Source organism: Elephas maximus, chromosome 25 (assembly GCF_024166365.1).
Source record: "Elephas maximus indicus isolate mEleMax1 chromosome 25, mEleMax1 primary haplotype, whole genome shotgun sequence".
Lineage (NCBI taxonomy): Eukaryota > Metazoa > Chordata > Mammalia > Proboscidea > Elephantidae > Elephas > Elephas maximus.
Window position 1 is genome coordinate 19,857,705 of NC_064843.1, and position 22,851 is coordinate 19,880,555.

Genomic DNA, 22,851 nt, shown 5'->3' on the forward strand with positions numbered 1-22,851 from the left:
ATACTCTCAGGATTTCTCCAGTTTCTGTCAGACCAGTAAGTTTGGTCTTTCTTCTTTGAGTTAGAATTTTGTTCTACATTGTTCTCCAGCTCTGTCTGGGACCCTCTATTGTGATTTCTGTCAGAGTAGTCCGTGGTGGTAGCCGGGCACCATCTAGTTTGTGCTGGACTCAGTCTGGTAAAGACTGTCGTAGTTGTGGTCCATTAGTCCTTTGGACTTATCTTTTCCTTTTGCCTTTGGTTTTCTTAATTCTCCCTTGCTCCAGACGGGGTGGAACCAGCAGAATATCTTAGATGGCCACTGAGAAGCTTTTAAGACCCTAGACCCTACTCACCAAAGTAGGAGGTAGAACATTTTCTTTATAAACTATGTTATGCCAAGTGAGCCAAATACCCCCAAGACTATAGTCCCCACCCCTCAGCCCCAGTAACTCGGTCCCTCAAGGAATTTGGATGTTTCCATGAAGCTTCCATGACCTTGCCTTTGTCAAGTTGTACTGACTTCCCCAGTATTGTGTACTGTCTTACCCTTCACCAAAGTTACCACTTCTATCTATTGTCTAGTTAGTGTTTTTCCCTCCCTACCCATCCCCTCCCTCATAAACATCAAAGATTGTTTCTTTCTGTGTGTAAACCTTTTCTTGAGTTTTTATACCAGTAGTATTTGTAGCTTTTTAAAGTAGGCACCATATTGTTTTCCATAGTAGTTGTGCCATTTTACATTTCTCCCAGCAGTACATACAATTAGTGCCAGTAATGTCGGTGTGAGAAGGCTTCTCATTGTAGTTTTGATTTGCATTTTTCTGATGGCTAGTGATTGTGACCACTTCCTCATGTGTCTGTTAGCTGCCTGAATGTCTTCTTTAGTAAAGTGTCTGTTCATTTCCTTTCCCCATTTTTTAATTGAATTATTTGTCTTTTTGTTGTTGAGGTATTAAAATATTTTATAGATTTAGACACTTTTCGGTTATGTCATAGCCAAAAATTTTTTCCTGTAGCTTCTCATTTTACTCTTTTGGTAAAGTCTTTTGATGAGTGTGTTTAATTTTTAGAAGATCCCAGGTATCTAGCTTATCTTCTGGTGTTTGTGTATTGGTAGTTACAGTTTGTATGCTATCTATGCCATGTATTAGGGCCTCTAGTATTGACCCTATTTTTTCTTCTATGATCTTTATAGTTTTGGGGTTTTATATTTAGGTCTTCGATTCACTTTGAATTAGTTTTTGTGTGTGATGTGAGATATGGGTCCTGTTTCTTTTTTTCACAGGTGGACATCCAGCTTTGCCAGCACCATTTGTTAAAAAGACTGTCTTTTCCCCATTTGATGGGCTTTGGTCCTTTGACAAAGGTCAGCTGACCATAAGTGGATGAATTTATGTCTGGCTTCACAGTTCTGTTCCATTGGTCTATGTGTCTGTCATTGTACCAGTGCCAGTCTGTTTTGACTATTGTGGCTGTATAGTAGATTCTGAGATTGGAAAGTGTGAGGCCTCCTACTTTGTTGTTCTTCAGTAGTTCTTTGCTTATCCAGGGTCTCTTTCCTTTCCATATAAAGTTGGTGATTAGTTTTTCCATCTCGTTAAAGAATGCTATTGGTATTTGGATCAGAGTTGTGTTATAGCTGTAGATCATTTGGGTAAAATTGACATTTTCACAATGTTGAAGTGTGGCATGGTTTTCCATTTATGTAGATCTCTTTTGGTTTCTTGCAGTAGTGTTTCGTAGTTTTCTTTGCATAGGTCTTTTATGACCCTGGTTAGGTTTAAGGGTTATATGCATTGTTTTCCTGATTTCCTTTTTGAAGTTCTCTTTGTTGGTGTATAGGAATCCAGCTGATTTTTATATGTTAATATTTTATCCTGTGACTCTTCTGAATCTTTCTATCAATTTCAGTAGTTTTATAGTGGAATTTTGGGGTTTTTCTATGTATAGTATCATATCATCTGCAAACAGGGGTAATTTTACTTCTTCTTTTCTAATTTGGATGTCCTTTATTTCTTTTTCTTCTCTTATTGCTCTAGCTAGGACTTCCAGCACAATGTTCAATAGGAGTAATGATAAAGGGCATCCTTGTCTTGTTCCCAGGGGGAATGCTTTTAGCCTCTCTCCGTTGAGACTGATGTTGGCTGTTGGTTTTGTATAGATGCCTTTTACTATGTTAAGGAATTTCCCTTCTGTTCTTATTTTATTGAGAGTTTTTATCAGGAATGGGTGTTGGGCTTTTTTGAATGTCTTTTCTGCATTGATTGAGATGATCACGTGATTCTTTTCATTTGTTCTATTTATGCGGTGGATTATGTTGACTGCATTTCTAATGTTGCACTACCCTTCCATACTACCTGGTATGAATCCCAGTTGGTTGTGGTGTATTATTTTTTTTGATATGATGTTGAATTCTACCAGCTAGAATTTTTTCAGAATTTTTGCATCTATATTCATGAGAGATACTGGTCTGTAATTTTGTGTGTGTGTGTGGTGTCTTTGCCTGGCTTTGGTATCAGGGTTATTTTGGCTTCATGGAATAAATTCAGGAATATTCCTTCCTTTTCTATGCTCTGAATTGGTTTGAGTAGTACTGGTATGAGCTCTTCTCTGAACGTTTGGTAGGATTCTCCAGTGAAGTTGCCTAGGCCAGCGCTTTTTTGTTGTTGTTGTTGTTAGGAGTCTTTTTTTAATAGGTCTGTTCAGATTTTCTATCTCAGTTTGTGTTAGTTTAGGTAGGTAGTGTGTTTCTAGAAATTTGTCCATTTCCTCTAGGTTTTCAAATTTGTTGGAGTACAATTTTTCATAGCATTCTGTTATAATCCTTTTTATTTCAGTTGGGTCTATTGTAATGTCCTCCATTTCATTTCTTATTTAGGTTATTTGCTTCCTATTCTGTTTTTCTCAGTTTGGCCAGTGGTTTGTTGATTCTGTTCATCTTTTCAAAGAACTAATTTTTGGTCTTGTTGATTGTTTCTGTTGTTTTTCTGTTCTCTATTTCATTTATTTCTGCTCTAATCTTTCATCATTTCCTTTCTTGTAGCTGTGGGCTTCTTTTGCTTTTTTTTTTTCCTATTTGTTTGAGTTGTAGGGCTAATGTTTTGATTTTGGCCCTTCTTTTTTGATGTGTGCGTTTATTGCTGTAAGTTGACTTATGAACACTGCCTTTGCTGTGTCCCAAAGGTTTGGTATGGTGTGTTTTTATTCTTATTTGATTCTAAGAATTTTTTTATTCCATCTTTGATATCTTCTGTTACCCAGTTGTTTTTAAGCAAGGTGTTTTCATGTACTGGATTTTTTTCCCCCTTGCTCTTTCTGTTATCGATTTCTACTTTTATGGCATCGTGATTAGAGAGAATGCTTTGTAGTATTTCGATGTTTTGGATTTTTATTGAAGATTGTTTTGTGGCCTAAAATGTGCTCTGTTCTGGAGAATGTTCCATGTGCATTGGAAAAGAATGTATACTTTTCTGCTATTGGGTTGAGTGTTCTATATTTCTGTGAGGTCAGGTTGGTTGATTGTGGCTTTCTAGATCTCCGTGTCTTTGTTGAGTTTCTTTCTAGATGCTCTGTCCTTTTCCAAGAGTGGTGTGTTGAAGTCTTCTACTACTATTACAGAACCGTTTCTCTTTTTAGTGCTGTTAGAGTTAGTTTTATGTATTTTGGAGCCCTGTCGTTGCGTATGTAGATATTTATTAAGGTTATGTCTTCTTGGTGAATTGTCCCTTTAATCATTATGTAATGTCCTTTCTTGTCTTTTATGGTAGATTTTGTCTTAAAGTCTATTTTATGAGATTAGTGCTATCTTTTGGTTACTGTTTGGTTACTCGTGTTCTCTTTTGGTTACTGTTTGCTTGATTGATATTTTCTCCATCCTTTGATTTTTAGTACATTTATGTCTTTGTGTCTAAGGTCTCTTGAAGACAGCATATTGACGGGTCATTTTTTTAATCCATTCTGCCACTCTCTGTCTCTATGGATACATTTAAGCCATTTACATGTAGCATGATTATTGTTCAGTGTGATTATCAATAGGTATGAATTTATTGCTGTCATATTGTTGTGCCTTTTTTTTTTTTTTATGGTGCTGACGTTTTCTTTGTTCCTCTTGCTTTCCTGTGCTCCATTCCTTTTGTTTGTGGATTTTTTCTTCTGTAATTATAGATTTTGTGTTTACTGAGTCTTTATGTTTTTCTTCTTTTTTTTTGATGAGCAGGCGTGTTAACTTGCTTTGTAGTTACCTTGAAATTTATCCATTTCTTGCTAAGTTTGAACCAGTCTTTTATTACTTGATATTGCCTTGACTTCCTTTCCATTTGAAAGCTCTACACCTACACCGTTTATTCCCCCTTTTATTGTTTCGACGTTGTCGTCATTTACAGATTGACATCCCTGTTTCCCTGTTTTAAGTCTTTTAGCTTTGTTTTATTATGGAGAGTTCTCTATCTAGGTTGGTTTCTGGCTGATGGTGTCCTGTGTCCTAGACTCTGGCTGTTGTCTTATGTTGTTGGTTCTCTAACCAAAGGACTCCTTTTAATATTTACTGTAAGTTTGGTTTGGTTTTATGAATTTGCCATGGGGTTTCTTGGCTGTAATCTTTACAGGAGTAGATCACAGATCTCTCTCCTGCAGAGCTGCTGGGAGTGCTCAAACTGCCAACCTTTCAGTTAGCAGCTGAGCACTTAACAGTTGGCCCTTGTCTCTGTATAGTACATGTGTGATAATATTAGCCGAGATAGTAAATGTTTGCTGTGTGCTAGCAACCATACTGAAATAACCTCATTTAAGCCTTAGAACAACCTTATGAGGGAGGTACTATTATTATTTCCATTTTATAGATGAAGACACTGAGACACAGAGAGGTTATATAACTTACCAAACTCACAGAGCTGGAAGGTGGAAGCAGGACATACACTGTGCGAAGGGAAATAAAACAGACAGAAATGGACAAATACTGTATGATCCTCCTTATGTGAGATATCTAGAATCGGCCAATGCATAGAAATAGAAAGTAGATTAGTGGTTACCAGGGGCTGGGGAGAGGGATTAAGGGGGAGTTATTGTTTAATGGGTACAGAGTTTCTCTTTGAGATGATGAACGAGTGTTGGAAGTAGATGACAATGATTGCACAACATTGTGAATATAATTAATGCCACTAAATTATACACTTAAAATGGCAAATTTTATGTTGTATATATTTTTATCACATTAAAAAAAAAGAAGGAGCAGGATGCAAATCTGGGCAATGGGCTCCAAGCCCCCTCTTTCTAACCAGTACTCTGGGCCCCTGTAGCTCAGGCTTGCCCAGAATCCCAATTTTCCTTTGGGGAACCACCCTCCCCCACTTTCAGATCATTTGGTTTGGGTGGAGCTGACTACACACCCTGGCTCCCGGGTGGGGCATGTCACCCAGTCCTGGCCCGTCAGAGCACCAAAGGTCCCTGCTGTGGTGATTAATTCGAAGGTGATTCAAGTCAGGTCAATGAGAACCTTCCCTCAGACCAAAACTGTGAGGAAAAAGGTACTTCCTTTCAACTGGGGCCACGATGGTGAAAGTTCAGCAGCCTGGAGCTGCCGAGGTCATCATTGTCCCTTGCCTGAGAAGGAAGGCAACTTGAACTCGACAAGTCTGAGCTGAGAGAGCAAGACAAAGTTCTGCTGACATTGCTCGAGTGCTTAGATCCAGCCATGCCTGAAATGCCCCTCATTTTTCCATTATGTAAGCTTACATATATTCTGGTCCCCTTTCCCCACTGTTGGCTCAGCCTAGTTGGGTACATAGCAGCAGTAGGTATTTAAACATCGGTAATGGTTTAGGTCATGGTCACAGCCCACCCCCTTTTTAACTTTTGCTTTAACAGCTTGATTGAGATATAAATCACATACCATATGATTCACCCTTTTAAAGTGTACAATTCAGTGGCGTTTAGTATATTGAGTTGTATGACCATTGCCACAATCAATTCTAGAACATTTTTCATCACCTAAAAAGAAACCCTGTACTCATTACCAGTCACTTCTCATTTTCCTTCAAATCTCCCAGTCCTAGGCAGCCACTAATCTATTCTGTTTTTATGGATTTGCCTATTCTGGACTATTATAAATTGAATTGTGTCCCCCAAAAATGTGTGTCAGCCTGGGTTGACATGGTAGGCCATGGTAGGCCTGGTGGGCCATGACTCCTAGTATTATGTGATTGTCTACCATTTTGTTATCTGATGTGATTTTCTGTGTGTTGTAAATTCTATCTCCATGATGTTAATGAGGCAGGATTAGAAGCAGTTATGTTAATGAGGCAGGACTCAATCTACAAGATTAGATTGTATCTTGAGTCAGTCTCTTTTGAGATATAAAAGAAGCAAGCAGAGAGACAGGGGGACTTCATGCCACCAAGAATGAAGTGCCTGGAGCAAAGCACGTCCTTTGGACCTGGGGTCCCTGCGCTGAGAAGCTCCTAGACCAGGGGAAGATTGATGACAAGCACTTTCCTCCAGAGCCGACAGGGAAAGTCTTCTCCTGGAGCTGGTGCCTTGAATTCAGACTTCTAGCCTCCTAAATTGTGAGAGAATAAACCCTATGGGGCAGTTCTAGTTTGTCACATGGGGTCACTATGAGTCGAAAATCGTCTTGATGGCACCCTACCACCACCAACAATAAACAGACCTAATTATATGTAGTTCCCTTCTTTCCAACTGAGCAAAACTCACCTGAACACCTCCTGCACTATGCACCCACTTGTATGATTTTTGTTAATGCTCCCTTGATTTTCAAGTTAGGTTTCCTTTCACTTGCGAAACTCTAGAAGATTTGTGGTCCAATCCGTGACCTGACATCAGAAACCCACACCGTGGAGAAATGGGATGACAGGATCTGACAATGCATGACATGCTTGCTGAGATACCGAAACGGTGCCAAGCTGGAGGCCAGAGAGTATGAAAACCCCATGACTGAGTCATGGTCCTGGGGGAGGGGGTGAGGGTGGGTGGAAGAGTGGGAGGGGGCTGGATAAAATTACAATTCTCTAAGGTCAGATTCCTGCCTCTCTGACCTCATCACTTCCTCTCTCTCCTGTTACAGTATCAGTTAGTCCCACTGAATCTCTTGCATTTTCTGGAACAAGCCACGCCCTCCTGATCTTTGTACATGCTGTTCCCTCTGCGGGTAACACCCTTTCTGCTTCTTTCCTCCCTGTCACCTGTGAAGTCTAGTTTATTCTTGGGTTTTCACCTTAAAGGTCAGCTTCTCCAGGAAGCTTACTGTAGTGGGAATCTTGTGTCTTATCTGTGTGAAATTGATTTACTCTGGTTCAGAAAACAGCACCTCAGTTTTCCTTTGGGGAACCACCCCTCCCCTTTCTAATCTGTTGAGTTCACGTGTGGACCTCTGGCTTCATGGATGAGACAATTCAATCAGCATATCCCATCACCTTGGCCAAGGTGACTGGTTCCTAGATGGACATGTGATGCCATCCAGGCCAATGAAACTCATTCCTGGAATTTTTTGTTGAAATGGTTGGGAAAGAGAAACTCCCTTCCCATTGGAAGTGCAGGTTATAAAAATAGAGCAAGCCTGGAGTTGCTGCTGGCCATCTTTATCACTGTGTGGAGAAAGCTTGTCTGAGAGTGAATCCAGCACAGAGGAAAGAAGAGCTGAAAAAGATACAGAGAAAGACACAGAGAAGAGCCATAGATATTATGAGACATATGTATATATAAAAAAGACATACATATAAAAAATATATATGTTTTTTTTTTTTTTTTACTTTGTTTAAGCCCCTGGATTTAGCCATGCCTGAAGGCAGTTGAGGAGCCCTGGTGGCACAGTGGTTAAGCACTCAGCTACAAACTGAAAGGTCGGCAGTTTAAGCCCACCAACCGCTCTGCAGGAGAGAGAAGTGGCCGTCTGCTCCTGTAAAGATTACAGCCTCGGAATCTCTACGGGGCAGTTCTTCTCTGTCCTGTAGGGTCGATATGAGTCAGAATCATCTCAACAGCAACAGGATTTTATAGGGAAGACAGTTGTACCTCTGAATTTCTCAATACATAATCCAGTAAACCACCCTCTCCCTTTTTATTTCCTTCACTAATTTGCTTGATACTCTGTCACTTACAACCTAACTAGTCCTGACTAATATACTCCTTGACCCCACCTATAACCTGGCCTGTGTTGAATGCCCTTTTGAGCTCTCATACAGCCCTTTTTCTCCTTTATTGATGCACTTATTACATTATATTATAATAATTTGGTTGTATCCCCCGTTAGATTCAAGGAGCAGTTCTCCCTATTTATTGGTGTCTTCCTATCCCCCAGGAATATAGTGTATGCCACATACCTCACACCTTATTTTAGAGGTGCTTGGTGTATAATACCAACCCATTCCTGTCGAATCAATTCCGACTCATAGCAAGAGTATAGGACAGAGTAGAACTGCTCCACAGGGTTTCCAAGAAGAGACTGATGGATTTGAACTATTAAACTTTGGATTAGCAGCTGAGCTCTTAACCACTGTGCTACGAGGGCTCCTGGCACGTATAATAGGACCTCAGTAAATTCAATTTTAATTTCTTTTTAAAAAGTCAAAAAGAAATTCATTATAGCATTTATGCAAGCACACAAACTGATTCTAAAACTTCTATGGGCCTATATGTAAATGCACAAAAAAATGTCTGAAATGATACAATTCACTCATCTACCTCACATCATGGTAGTTACAAGAAGAATGTATATGTGTATCACTTATGCTATTCAAAATTAGGAACAAAGCTTAACAAAGCAAACAAAAGCAGCATGTGCTCATTGTAATAATGAACGCGAACAATTCAGAAGTACACAGTTAAAAGTGAGAGTTACCTTGCCTTTCCCAATAAGTATTTGTTGAACCAATGAATAAATAGTTGATGAATGAATGATTGAATGATAAAAGAGTTCCATCCAGGAGACCTTGGCTCAAGGTGACCCCTGAGTGGGCCGGCTGGTTTCCCTGAAAGTCTGGGCTTTGGGCCAACATTTTATTTCTTTCTGGGATAGGCTCATATCTGGGAGGCCATCTCCCTTGGAGCCTCAGAGAATGACTCACGGGGTTCAGCATGCACAGTGAGATTTTTAGTGACCAGAAAGAGTCACTCTTTTTACTCAAGTGGGTGGATTCTGGGTAGAATCCCCTGGGAGTGGTTTGCAGGAGGTCTCCTGTGTGATTGGCAGCTGGTTGCTGTTCCCTCAGAACCAACCCCAGCAGACACTCAAACCTTAGTTGTAAAAGGCGGCATGGAGAAGCTGCTGGTCCAGAGAGTGGGTTCAAGGCCTAGACCTGCCAGTGAGCTTGCTTCAGGGGGGCGGGGAGGCTTGGACAGGCCCTTCTCTTGTCTAGACCTCAGTTTTCCCATCTGTAAAATGAGGTAAAGTATGTTGCAGACAAGGAATCCTAGTGATGCAACGGTTAAGTGCTTGACTGCTAACTGAAAGGTTGGCTGTTCTAACCTGCCCAGCCACTCTGTGGAAGAAAGAGCTGCTCTTATAAAGATTACAGCCTAAAAAACCCTATGGGGGCAGTCCTTCTTTGTCACATGGAGTTGCTGTGGGTTGAAAATTGACTCGATGGCACCTAACAACATGTGGCCAACACTGGTGGCTGCCTATCCAATGGCCATCCTGCCCATTCTTTCTTGTTAACAGACTCTGATTTGGGGGGCATTGACAACCACGTATCTAATGGGAGGCTGAGTTCCTCCCCAGCTGACAAGTTTTTGTGCCCAAGTGCATACATGTGTATTTGTATGTATGTGTGAACACACATGTGAACACATGAGCATGTAAATCTTATTTAGCCTAAGTGAATGACGATAACTTCATTCCTCTTGCCAATGATGGATTTAAGGAGAAGGTGACATCCTTCTCCCTTTCTGTGTGGCTATGGGCAAATCATTTAATCTCTTTGTGCCTTGGTTTTTTCTCCAAAATGAGGATAATGGTTCTTACCTTCCAATGTTTGTGAAATTCAGAAAGAACACATCTGAAGGACCAACCATACAGCAGGAGTTAGAGTAATATTTCTTAGACAAACACAGTTTGCTCAATTCCCAATTTGAGGACAATTTCTTTTCGTGGGCATTCAGTGAATGACAATCATTAACTTGCTGTGCTAATCCATCTAATCCCTGTTAGGAAAATGTGTAAATTGTTATGTTAAACACAGATTTTGTTCAAGAAACAAGATAATTTCAAAACCCTGGGGCTGTGTTGAGGAGAAAAGCTACAAGACAGAGGATGTTGGTTGTGAAATATTGGGAATTGCTGATCATTCTGGAAGGCCCACTTGTAGGAAATACAGAATCTCTGGCCCCTTTCCTGAAGGTTCTCATGCAGAGTACCCAGGACGGGGCCTGGGCATCTATTAACAAGGGCCCCAATGGATTCTTATCAGCTGGCGAACTGGGGAATCACTAGTTTAGGAGTTAAATTCTACCCCCGTGGTCAAGTCATTTTCCTTCCTTAGACCTCAGTTTCCTCACCTGTAAAATGATAGTAATACTATTACCAACCTCAGTGGTTTGTAGTACCAGTTAACAATGTTCTCAATGGGGTGATCTTACCCTCCCGGGGACTTCTGGGGTTATTTTTGGTTGTCACAGTTTAGGGTGGGAGGAGCTACTGGCATCTAGTGGGTAGAAGCCAGGGATGTGGCTAAACATCCAACAGTGCACAAGACAGCCCCCTCCACCCCCATCCCCCCACCCCAACAAAGAATTATCTGGACCAAAATGTCAATAATTCTGAGGTTAAGAAGCTTTAGGTTAAATGTATTAATGTACCATGGACTCAAGAAGGGTAGAGGCCAAGGAGCATTTTCTACTGACGTAGCACAAACAAAGTTGCCCACGACATAAAGGCCTTTCCCAGTCCAGGAAAACAGAGTTAAGTGCCGGGCATGGACAAGGTAGGAGAGCCAGAGAGAGCACCATTGTTCTACATGAGAGGGGGATGTGAGAGTGGCAGTGGTGCCAGAATCTCCATAGGTGACCCACTGGGGGGCGTCAACTGGGTAGCAGGGGTGCCGGGGCCGCCTTTGCTCCCAAATGCATTTGTATGGTGAGCTTGAGGTTTTTACACAGATTGTTGAAAGTGGCTACGTTTATATAAGATTAAGAAAATATCAACTGTCCATACCAGTGGTTCTCAACCAGGGGCAGTTGTGCACCCCAGGGGACATTTGGCAAAGTCTAGAGAGATTTTTGGTCCTCACAACTGGGCAGGGGGCAGGGCGGCAGGGAAGCACTTCTGGCTTCTAGAAGGGAGAAGCCAGGGATGCTGCTAAACATCCTACAGTGCACAGAACAGCCCCCCGCAACAGAGAATCATCTGGCCTCAAATGTCAATAGTGCAGAGGTTGAGAAGCCTTGGTCTGTATCAAAGAATATTGTTGTTATTGGGGTCAAAAGCCACCCCCAGTCATTCTTGGAGCCGTCAGGGGGTGGGGACAGAACAGAGTTGGCAGGAAAAAAAGAAGAACTCTGTATGGACAGGTTGCGTGGTTTCTGAGATTATTTGGGGGCCAGAGCAGTGCCTTATGGGTATTCACAGAGTGTTTCTTGAGGTCCCACTATGTGCTGTGTTCTCTGCTGACCACAGGGACATCTTAAAAGGAGCTCATCTCAGCTCTGGAAAAGTGTCCTATCAGCTGAATGACATGCACCAAGGATTTTGAGGGGTGCAGAGTAAGGAGCCCTGGGCTGGAAATTTGAGTCCCGACTGCTTCTGGGATGGGGCCTGGGCATCTGTTTCACCAGAATGTGCCTTCTCTCCTCTGATCTTCCATTTCCAGCTCTGTAAGCCTTGGACTCCCAGGGGCTAAGATGATCAGGAAACAAAATGGCAGGGTATGAGGGGTCTGGTAGCTGGACAGAGGTTCTGGCACCACTGGGGTTCCAGGAGTCAGAGCACAGTTGAGGGCCAGGAAGATCCAACAGTGAGGACAGAGTGTAAGCAGACTTACACTGCTGCCTCTTAGCCAAAGAGGAAGTGATGAAGAGCAAGAGAAGATTGTTAGGAAGAGAAGGCAATAATACAGTGGAGAGAGTTCTTGAACTGGAGTTAGGTTCTCAAGTCCACGTGAGGTGTGGGGGCAGATCCTGTAGGTTGGCTCAAAATTAGAGTGATCAACTTATCCTAGTTAACCTAGGACTTTCCTAGTTTTAGTACTGAAAGTCTTATCCCCACAACCCCCTTAGTCCCAGACAAATTGATGGTTGGTCACCCTACTCAAATGCCCATTCTCAATCCCCCTTCCTCTTGCCTTTCTCTACTAGCTGAATGCTTGTGGCCACTGGAGGCATGAGACATAGCTCAGGCCAATGAGTCGTAAGCAGAAGTCCATTGGGAAAGCTTTCCTTCTGAAATATAAACACTAGGCCTTGCGAGGAGAAGACATATGGTTCTTCCCCTTCTTTTAATAACAGAATCCCTGAAATTTCACCAGGCAGCCAAAGACTACATTCCCCAGCACTGCTTGTACCTCGGTATGGCCCTCTGATTATATCTTGGCCAATGGGATGTGAGCAAAAGTGACAAGCACAGCTTCCATGCCATTTCCTTAAAGCAACAGTTCATCCCCTTCATTTCTCTCCTGCAGGCTGGAATGTGGACATGATGATGGAAGCTGGAGCAGCCATTTTGAACCCAAAAATGTAAGCCTTGTGTTAAAGATAGCAGAGCAACTACCTAGAAGGAGCCTGGGTCCCTGACATGGTGAAGCCACCTTAGTCCTGGATTGCTTAACTCAGACTTTTATGTAAGAGATGTGAACTCATACCTTATTTAAGCTGTAGTTTTGTTTTTTTTTTGGGGGGGGGGTGGATCTTTAATACAGGAGCCAAGCCTGTATCTTAACTAATGTCATGAATTGAATTTTGTCCCCCCAAAATACGTGTATCAATTTGGCTAGGCCATGATTCCCAGTATTGTGTGATAGTCCACCATTTTGTCATCTGATGTGATTTTCCTATATGTTGTAAATCCTACCTGTATGATGTTAATGAGGTGGGATAGGCAGCAGTTATGTTAATGAGGCAGGACTCAATCTACAAGGTTGGAATGTGTCTTAAGCCAATTTTTTCTGAGATATAAAAGAAGTGAGCAGAGACACAGGGGACACTCATACCACCAAGAAAGCAATGCCAGGAGCAGAGTTTGTCCTTTGGACCCGGGGTTCCCATGTAGAGAAGCTCCTAGTCCAGGGGAAGATTGATGAGAAGGAAGTTCCTCCAGAGCTGAGAGAGAAAGAAAGCCTTCCTGGGAGCTGACGCCCTGAATTTGGACTTCTAACCTACTAGACTGTGAGAAAATAAATTTCTCTTTGTTAAAGACATCCACTTGTGGTATTTCTGTTACAGCAGTGCTAGATAACCAAGACAACCAATATATTATTTAATGTGGTACATAAAATGAATATTACATATTGTCAAATGCTCCTTAAAAATTCTGAAATCATGATAAAATAGAGTATTTACACATAGTGAACCTCAGTATGGCTGAACACTGATAGTCTCCCTACCCCCACTGACAACACTGGAACACATCAAAGCCAGTTGAACTCCAAATGAACAATGGATTTCATTAGGGTAACACTGAATAAAGATATGCGACTCATACCATAAGAGGCCCAGGTAAACTGAGACCAATTGAAGAACCATCAGATCCATGTCTCCCATCTCATAGGTACTCTGAACCAAGTGACACTGGTAGAAACATTGCTACTATTTAAACCGCTATGGGTCCCCTCCCCCTCCATCATTCTCAGTACAAAATGTTCACCTTACAGCCCAAGATGTCTGCTTGAGCTCCTGCCATCACATTCACATTTCTGCCAGTAGCTGGAAGAAGGCTCACCACTGTCTCTAAGGATGCATCCTGAAAATGACACACGTGATCTCTACTTACATCCCATTGGCCAGACCATAGTCACATGGCCACACCTAGTGTCCAGGTAGACTGGGAAATGTAGTCTTCATTCCAGATGGCCATGTATACAGCTAAATTTGGGGGGTTGACCACTCACAAAGAAGATGAAAATGGATTGGGAGTAAATGGTAGTGTCAGCCAAAATCAGTGAGTTTATTGAGCTCCTATTGTGTACCAGGTGCTTGACACCCTTTGTCCATTTAATCCTCATAATACCCATGCCAGATGGGAGTTATTTTCCCCATTTTACAGATGAGGAAAACAAAGCTTTGAGAGAGGAGGGGTCTAGTCCAAAATTACACAGCTAGAAATGGCTGAGCAAGACCGCAACTCAGGGCTGTCAATGCTACCTTGCCACTACTTGGTTAGTGGACTCAGAGATTGAGTTAGCTAACCAGTCAGCCTCTTAGATGGACATCTGTTTGTTTGGTCTGCCCAACATCAGTGCCTTTTTCTGGTTGCAACACCCCAATTTGCCTTTGGAGAATGTAGCAAGTGCTCTCAATGCCCTGGCTATTGCCCTTACCCTTCAATACATGCTGGCCCAACCTTCGTCTATTTGAGCACTTTCTCAGGCCACCAGGGACCACTTTGCTCCAGGGGTTCACACCAGTTCTTCCAGGTTCAGTCATGGCTGAGGAGGCGAAACCAGAACAGACCCAAGTTTTTAAAATTTGGGTGAACTGGAACAAGAAAAATCACAGGTCAAAGCCCTGCTAGAAACCTCATCTCCCTCTTAGAAAACAAGGATAGTGCATATGTTGCATAGCAACCAAATCTCTTGCCCTTTGGATTTTGAACAGATTTGGAAACCACAGTGTCCTGCTCAAAGATGGTGGCCAACCACACCACTTTGAATGTGTGTCACTCTCCACAGTTCTGCCAATAATCAGATTTCATGCATCAGACTCCTGAAAGGGCTCATGATGCCTCTTCTGAGTCTCCCAAGGCTTCAACCCATAATTTTTCCCATTCTGGTTATTTTTCTGGATCACCCAAATTGTAAAAATTCAGTTCAGTTTTGGTTTCCCTTCATGGGTCATGACTGAGCCAGTTCAAACCGGTTCAAAGCCCTACTTTGCTCTTAAATGCTGAAAGTTCTAGGCAATTGACACTCCTGGGAGGAGTTGGTAAATAAATACCTCAGCTCTCTCACTCCTCAGATGGGATAGCTTTAAAGTAGTGGTCTACACTGGATCCCAGAGTTCCCCAATGGGATTATGCTCCAGTTGCCCACAATGGTAACTTGCTTGATAATGTACTCTGTATTGGCTGCCTTGCCTTCCCTGCCTTCGTTCCCTCAATCCCCTGCCAATGCTTCCTGAGATTGTCTACCAAATAATGTACTTGTACCTCATATCCTTGTCTCAGCATCTGCTTCTGCGACGGTCCAAACTAAGGGATAAAACTATCCTTCCCATTCCTGACTCTCAGTCCAAATAGTTAAAGTGGGGCTAAACCAAAACCATACCTGTTGCGGTGAAGTTGATTCTGACTCACAGCAACCCTCTAGGACAGACTAGAATTGCCCCATAGGATTTCCAAGACTGTGGTGTTTGTGGAATCAGACTGCTCCATCGTTTTCCCAGAGCAGCTGATGGGATCTAACAGCCAAATTTTCAGTTAGCAACCAAGTACTTAACCACTGTGTCACAGGGCCTCTTAAAGTGGGACTAACCCCCTCAAACCTTCAGGGATGGTCACATGATTCAAGTCTGACCAGTCATACCACAACACCTCTTTAGCCACAGTGATTGGTTCAGGAATGGCCATGTGACCCCAGGCAGGCCAATAAGAATCTTTTTCTGGAGTTTTGCTAGAATAATTGAGGAAGAGAAGCTTTTTCTGCCGAGGTTCTTAAAATGTTAGGATGTTGTGTTTGGCACCCACATTTCTCTGAGAATAAAGCCAAATCAGAGGACAGCATGCTGAGCTGGACAAAAAGAAACCAGGTCCTGGTGGTTTTGTGTGCCCCCCTGGTTCCAGGGCCATGTACACAAGCTTTATTGTTGTTGTTTTTAGGTGCCCTCGAGTTGGTTCTGATTCATAGCAACCCTATGCACAACAGAACGAGACACTGCCCGGTCCTGAGCCATCCTTACGATCGTTGTTATGCTTGAGCCCATTGTTGCAGCCACTGTGTCAGTCCACCTCGTTGAGGGTCTTCCTCTTTTCTGCTGACCCTGTACTTTCCCAAGCATGATGTCCTTCTCCAGGGACTGATCACTCCTGACAACATGTCCAAGGTATGTAAGACTCAGTCTCGCCATCCTTGCTTCTAAGGAGCATTCTGGTTGTACTTCTTCCAAGACTGATTTATTCATTCTTCTGGCATTCAGTGGTATATTCAATATTCTTTGCCAACACCACAATTCAAAGGCATCAATTCTTCGGTCTTCCTTATTCATTGTCCAGCTTTCATATGCATATGATGCGATCGAAAATACCATGGCTTGGGTCAGGCACACCTTAGCCTTCAAGGTGACATCTTTGCTCTTCAACACTTTAAAGAGGTCCTTTGCAGCAGATTTACCCAATGCAGTGTGTCTTTTGATTTCTCGACTCCTGCTTCCATGGGTGTTGATTGTGGATCCAAGTAGAATGAAATCCTTGACAACTTCAGTCTTTTCTCTGTTTATCACGATGTTGCTAATTGGTCCAGTTGTGAGAATTTTTGTTTTCTTTATGTTGAGGTGCAATCCATAGTGAAGGCTGTGGTCTTTGATCTTCGTTAGTAAGTGCTTCTTAGATTCTGTTTATTAGGGTGAGGCATGAACTCTCCACTTCCCCACGGGCAGGACTATTCCCTATTGCTTCACAGGTTTGCCCTCCCTGCCTGGCACCTGAAGGCATTGGGGTTCCAGTCTCTGGGTTTGGCTGGGAAATATTTCTTGTTCCAGTGCTCAGACTGCTTTAGAGACCATAGAGCAAGGAGAGGTACCAAGTTTAATGAGTATAACATGCAGAATAACCTGATTGAGAAATCAGCTGTCCTTCATTTTCTCAACTCCAGCCAGGGTCATTGCGAAAGAATGAAAGATATTTCCCTTACTCTTTGCCAAGAAGCTACCCAAAGCTTTGTGATGGAAAGTCTGGTTCCTTTTCCCCCCAGGGCAGAATTAACAGGCCATCCCTTCCCAAAACCTAAGCCAGTCTCGATTGTGGTGGCCAGGGCCACCTACATGGGGGCCCTGAAGGAGCTTGTTCCAAAAGTGGAGTCTCCAGTTCCTTCCCAGGTGACTCAATCACAATCTTTGGGGACAGGGCCTCAGAATTTGCCTTTCTAAACACATTTCTCAGAAGGTTGAGAAACTTAGGATTCCTTTTTTTCATAAATAACAGAAAACCCATTTGAAACTGGCTTATGCAAAAAAGGCAATTTATTGACCTAAGTAATTGAGAAGAACTGTTGTTGTTGTTAGGTACCATGGGGTCTATTCCGACTCATAGCAACCCTGCATACAACAGAATGAAACACTGCTGGGTCCTGCACCATCCTCATATTCGTTGCACCGTTTGAGCCCATTGTTGCAGCCGCTGTGTCAATCCATTTCATTGAGGGTCATCTTTTTTGCTGACCCTCTACCAAGCGTGATGTCCTTCTCCAGGAACATGTCCAAAGTATGTAAGACGAAGTAGCCCCATCCTTGCTTTTAAGAAGCATTCTGGCTGTACTTCTTCCAAGACAGATTTGTTTGTTCTTCTGGCAGACCATGGTATATTCAATATTCTTTGCCAGCACCATAATTCGATGCATCAGTTCTTCTTTGGTCTTCCTTTTTCATTGTCCAGATTTTTTTTTTGTGCGTGCCATGGGTCGGTATTGGCAAATTGGAGATGGGAGGATTTCTCTCCAGGAAAAGTACAAATACTTCAGCTAGAACTCTGAGCCCTGTACTTTCAAGGGTTTACTAGCTTTGGTTTCCTTTCTCTGAAGGCAATCTGGGGAATAAGGCATTGTAGAGGTGACTGTATTGGTCATGATATTTGCAGCTGCAAGTGACAGCATGCCTGACTAATAGTGGCTTAAATTAAGAAGAAATGTAATTATTTTTTATAACAAAAATTCTGGAGGTCAGCAGCTCCAAAGTTGTTCCAGTGGCTCAGTGGTGCTATCAAAGATCCAGGCTTCTCATCTTTCTTATCTGCCATCTCTAGCAGTTGGCTTTTGTCCTGAGCCTCCACCTCGAGACTGCTGCTGCAGAGCCTCATACCACTTGACCACAGGACAGTGACCAAGGCAGGCAGGAAGGGGAAGAACCTAGTGAGGCTGTATCTGATTGTTAATGAAGCAAAGCCCCCACGAGACTTCTTGACTTCTCATTGGCCAAGAGCTGGATCATGTACCCATCCTGGACCAATCACTGCTGAAGGAGTATGGGATTACTAGGCCTACTTTAGGTGGATCGTGATTTATCTGCTGACACTGGGGAGCAAACCACCCTTCAAAGATCAAGGGATTTTTACCCCTTAGCTGAGCCCAAAATCCAGGTGCTATGGACAGAGAAGATTTGGAAGTTGGGTGAAAACAGCGGTGGGGCAGCAAAGGGCAGTGTGTTAGCCCAAGCCATCCAAGAAGCTGTCATGCTGTAATGGGATTAACAGTACAAGAGACTTATTGGCATATGGGGCAGTGTTATGTCCATGAAAGATAAATACGTGAAGAAGCAAAATGGAACAGGGGAGCCTCAGACTGCCATGCAGATATGACCAAGACTTGGCCAACTTGATGGGGAGCTGGGGAGCAAAGACTTTTGTTAGAGGGGGCTCATGTTGGGCAGAAATGGCCGGGCCCTGGTCCCTCACTGGGTTCAATCATTGTTTGGGGGCTACCCAGGAAGAGGGTGGCCTTGGCTTGAAGCAGTACCCCTCCAAGGCTACTGTAGGTGCCTACCACAGGGGGTCTGGCCTGGCTGTGCTCCAGGAAGTTAACTTTGAGGAGACAAATTCATTTCTGCCCAGTCCAGCATCCAGCCTGACCGAGGAAGTCAGAAGAATGATCCAGAGAGTAGGCTGAATTCAAAAAGCAATTTTTTTTTTTGAAACACGCATTTTGTTTTTTTTCCCACAACCCAATGAAATGGATACTATTAATACCCTCATTTTGCAGATGAGGAAACTGAGGGAGGCTCAGAGTCATAATATGATTTGCCCAAGGTCATCTAGCTAGGAGGTAGAAGAGTGGATTTGAATCAGGCTGATTCCAGAACTTATGTTTTAGGAAAAAGCAATTTTTTTAAATAGTTTTCTTTATTGCAGGACTTTTCAGAGCCTTTAATCTGGTTATGTGCTTTATAAATCTCCAGGAGGGTGCTGCAGAATGCAGCCATTCTCCAGTCTCTTTCATAGAGGATCTCCCAATGTTAACACTGAGAATCAAGGAAGGCCCATTGGGCAGGACAGTCTGAAGGAACTAAGCCCCAGGCAGAAGAGGAATATTTAAAAGAGCCGAAACCAAGTGGACACTGGGGACACAAGGGAGCCCTTGGAGATTGTCACATCTGTCACCAGTTGACTATGTGTGACCTTGAAAAAACCTCTCCTCCTCTTAGAACCTTAGCCTCCTAACTTGTAAAACAAATGACAAAGCCATCTTTGAGTTCTCTTCAAACTTGCCAGTAGCATTTTATCTACCGTCTTTTGAACAAGAGGAGGCAGGCTGACGCATTTGAAGTAGACATTCAAAAGAACTTCAAGGAGGTACAGCTGGTGCCCGGTTCGCCTTCCTGGAAATCCTTTGAAACATCCGGCTGGGCTGGGTGAGCTGCTTGGCGGCAGGACAGCAGACAGGAAGAATTCTGAAAGTCCCAGGTCACCTTCTGGCCCTTTAGTAACTGAACTTGTCAATGACATTTCTTTCTTCACTGTCCCAGCAGCCTCTGTAAGACTATTTCAGCAAGGGCCAAGCTTACCAGATTAAATTTATTTCATGCACTTAAATATAAAGCCCAATTGTTCCACTGACTTTTGAAGTTCTATTTTCTTGTTTTTGAAATGGTGAAAGCAGGTTCAAGGTGAAATGAAACAAAACAAAAAACATTCAAGCAGAATAAAAATACCCAGAAAAAGAAATTCTCTCACCCATCTCCATGTCCCCACTCTCCCTCCCCAGAGGCATTCACTATTGCCAGGTTTGTATATCTCCTTTCAGGTAAATTTCAGATATCTATAAGCATGTATAAGATGCTTTGGGCTGCAGTACTACAAAAAACAAAATCTAAACAAAACCAGAAAAACAAAACAAAAAAAAACTACCTCAACCTCCAAATATGTGTGCGTTCGTGTGCATATATTGTATCTGTTAGAATGCTTTTGGCTACAAGTACAAAAGAACACCCAGCCTACAAATGTATAATATACTTACAAGAAGTCTAGATGTAGAACAGTTTCAAAGTTGGTTCATTTAGGGGAGCAATGACATCATCAAGGATCTCGATTCTTTCCTTCTTGCTGCTCTGCCCTTCTTAGCAGTATGACCTTTGGCCCTGAACTTTGATGCTTAGATGCTGGGTAAACCAGTAGAGTGGCCAGTAGGATCCCAGGAAACCATTTCTACGCTAGGACAGCTAACGATAACTTCACTATGCACAGAAGAGATTGTGAGCTACATGATTACATCCTACTAAACCTAAACTGGGTTTCTGGGTAAACCTAAACTGAATGGAGCCTGTAAAAATGGCATAGTGGAGGCATTTAACCTTCTCTAACTTCCCGAAGAGAAAGGAGAATCAAGGTCAACAGCCCAAGGCTGATAGGTCAGACATATCTCCTCTCCAAACTTTTTGCCAATTCTGACACCAACCATCCCTCCCACAGCACTCTCTACTTCTCTGCTGTGTTCAGTAATTTGTGGCAATGTCCACACAGAACTCACAGACCATACTCACAGTTCTGGGGTTTATTAGGGAAGTAGTTACAGTTCAGGTGCAGGAATGCTCAGGATACAATTCTTCTATCAGGACAGCCTCTTCTCAGCCATGCTGCAGGCATACCTCTCTCTGGCCCTTGGCCCCTTGGCCCCTCGGCCCCTCGGACCGGCCTCTGCCTGGCTCAGGCACATGTTACAAAGCCTTGTAGCTCTGCTGATAGGTGCTCTGAGACACCCCACTTCTCCAATAAGTCTCAGCCCAAAGGCACTCAGCTTTAGCTCCACCAAGTGCCCGGAGGCACCTCACTCCATCAGCGAGCCTCCTACCCGAAGGTGCTCAGCTGTCTCGCTCTGTGGGCTGGGAAGTCCGCTGCGCAGTCTCTTGCCTCTGCTGCCACCGTTTCTCTGTTGGGGCTTCTTGCCATCTTCGGTGTTATAGCTCTCTCTTGGTCACCTGGTTCCAGAAGCTTCTCGGGGCAGGGAACCCAGGTCCAAAGCGCATGTTCTACTCCTACCTCATCTATCTTAGTGAGATCCTTATTCTGCTCTGGAGTTGACTCTCTTTTAAGCCTAGCAGGATTGTAAAACTGACCAATTCCCTTGTTAGGGTTCCCTACATCTTATTTGCATGGCCCCACTGCCACAAAGGTGCCATGCACCTTACTTACATTATTAGCAAGCTATCCAATCCCCTTGGTGGGCCAGAAGCACCTCATTTGCATAGTCCCACCCAGTCATTTTGGAGTTACAAAAACTATGGCTTGAAGGGCCATACTAAGTACTTCACTGCACCATGGAGTCCCTACTCAGCTTTCCTTTAGCTGATTCCCAAAATGCCCGTGGCTCCTCCAATGCCACCTGACACCAGGACATGGGGTGTGGGGAATTCGAGTGGAAAGAGACGGTAGTCTTAACTGTTTGCATTTTAACTAAAATGCCTTACCTCTGCAGGTTTTACAGAAGCATGTGACCCTGTGAACACATTGCTGGGGCTTGGAAGGGGCTGTGCAAATGAGGGGCCCTGGTAGGTCTGTTTCATTTGTTTCCTGGTAGGCCTGCCTCTAGATGTATGGGAAGGCTAGGCATGACTAGGTGATGGGTTGGATGTGAGAATGTGTGAAAGAAGAAAGCAAGGATGACTCTAATGCATGTCTTTTACTTGAACAATTGGGTGTTTAGTAATGGAGACATAGATTTGTGGTGTCAGGAATCAAAAGTTCAATTGTAGCCATGTTAAATCGAGATTCCTATGAGACATCAAAAGGAGCCCTGGTGGCACAATGGTTAAAGCGCTTGGTTCCTAACCGACACGTTGGCAGTTCAAACCCACCAGCCACTCCATATGAGAAAGACTGGCAATTTGCTACTGTAAAGATTACAGCCTTGGAAACCTCATGGGGCAGTTCTGCTTTATCATATAGAGCTGCTATGAGTTGGAATCGACTCGATGGCAACGAGTTTTTGGGTTTTATGAGACATTAAAGTGGCAGTTGTACACACAAGTCTGGAGCTTGGGAGGCAGGGGTAAAGACAGCAGATCTAAATTGGGAGCTATCAAGGTATACAAAATCAGAAAACCAAACCTGTTGCCGTCAAGTTGATTCCGACTCATAGTGACCTTGTAAGACAGAGCAGAACTGCCCCATAGGGTTTGCAAGGAGCAGCTGGTAGATTCGAACTGTCAACCTTTTGATTAGTAGCCAAGCTCTTAACCACTTCACCTCCAAGATATAAATCCATTGCTGTCAAGTCGATTCTGACTCATAATGACCCTATAGGACAGAGTAGAACTGCCCCATAGGGTTTCCAGGGAGCAATTGGTGGATTTGAACTGCCGACCTTCTGGTTAGCAGCCTAAGGCTTAACCACTGCGCCGCCAGGGCGCCACTACCAAGGTATAGATGGAGCTAAAAGTTATGGGACTGCTCGAGGATCACAGATCACAAAAATAGAATCCGCCCTTCATTGTATACATTGACACTAATCCTCTTAGCAACCCAGAAGGCAGGCATTATTACTCCAGACTCTTAAGAAGTAAATTGTGCATT

At 43.2% G+C, this 22,851-nt stretch overlaps 1 long non-coding RNA gene across 1 annotated transcript in view; it reads left to right on the forward strand.

Annotated features, from left to right (window-relative positions):
- Positions 1–22,851, forward strand: part of LOC126067230 (uncharacterized) — a 74,055-nt gene that overhangs the window by 31,361 nt on the left and 19,843 nt on the right. Inside the window, exon 2 of the long non-coding RNA XR_007515363.1 lies at positions 12,608–12,766. This is a non-coding gene — a long non-coding RNA (uncharacterized LOC126067230). The remainder of the gene's footprint in view (positions 1–12,607; positions 12,767–22,851) is intronic.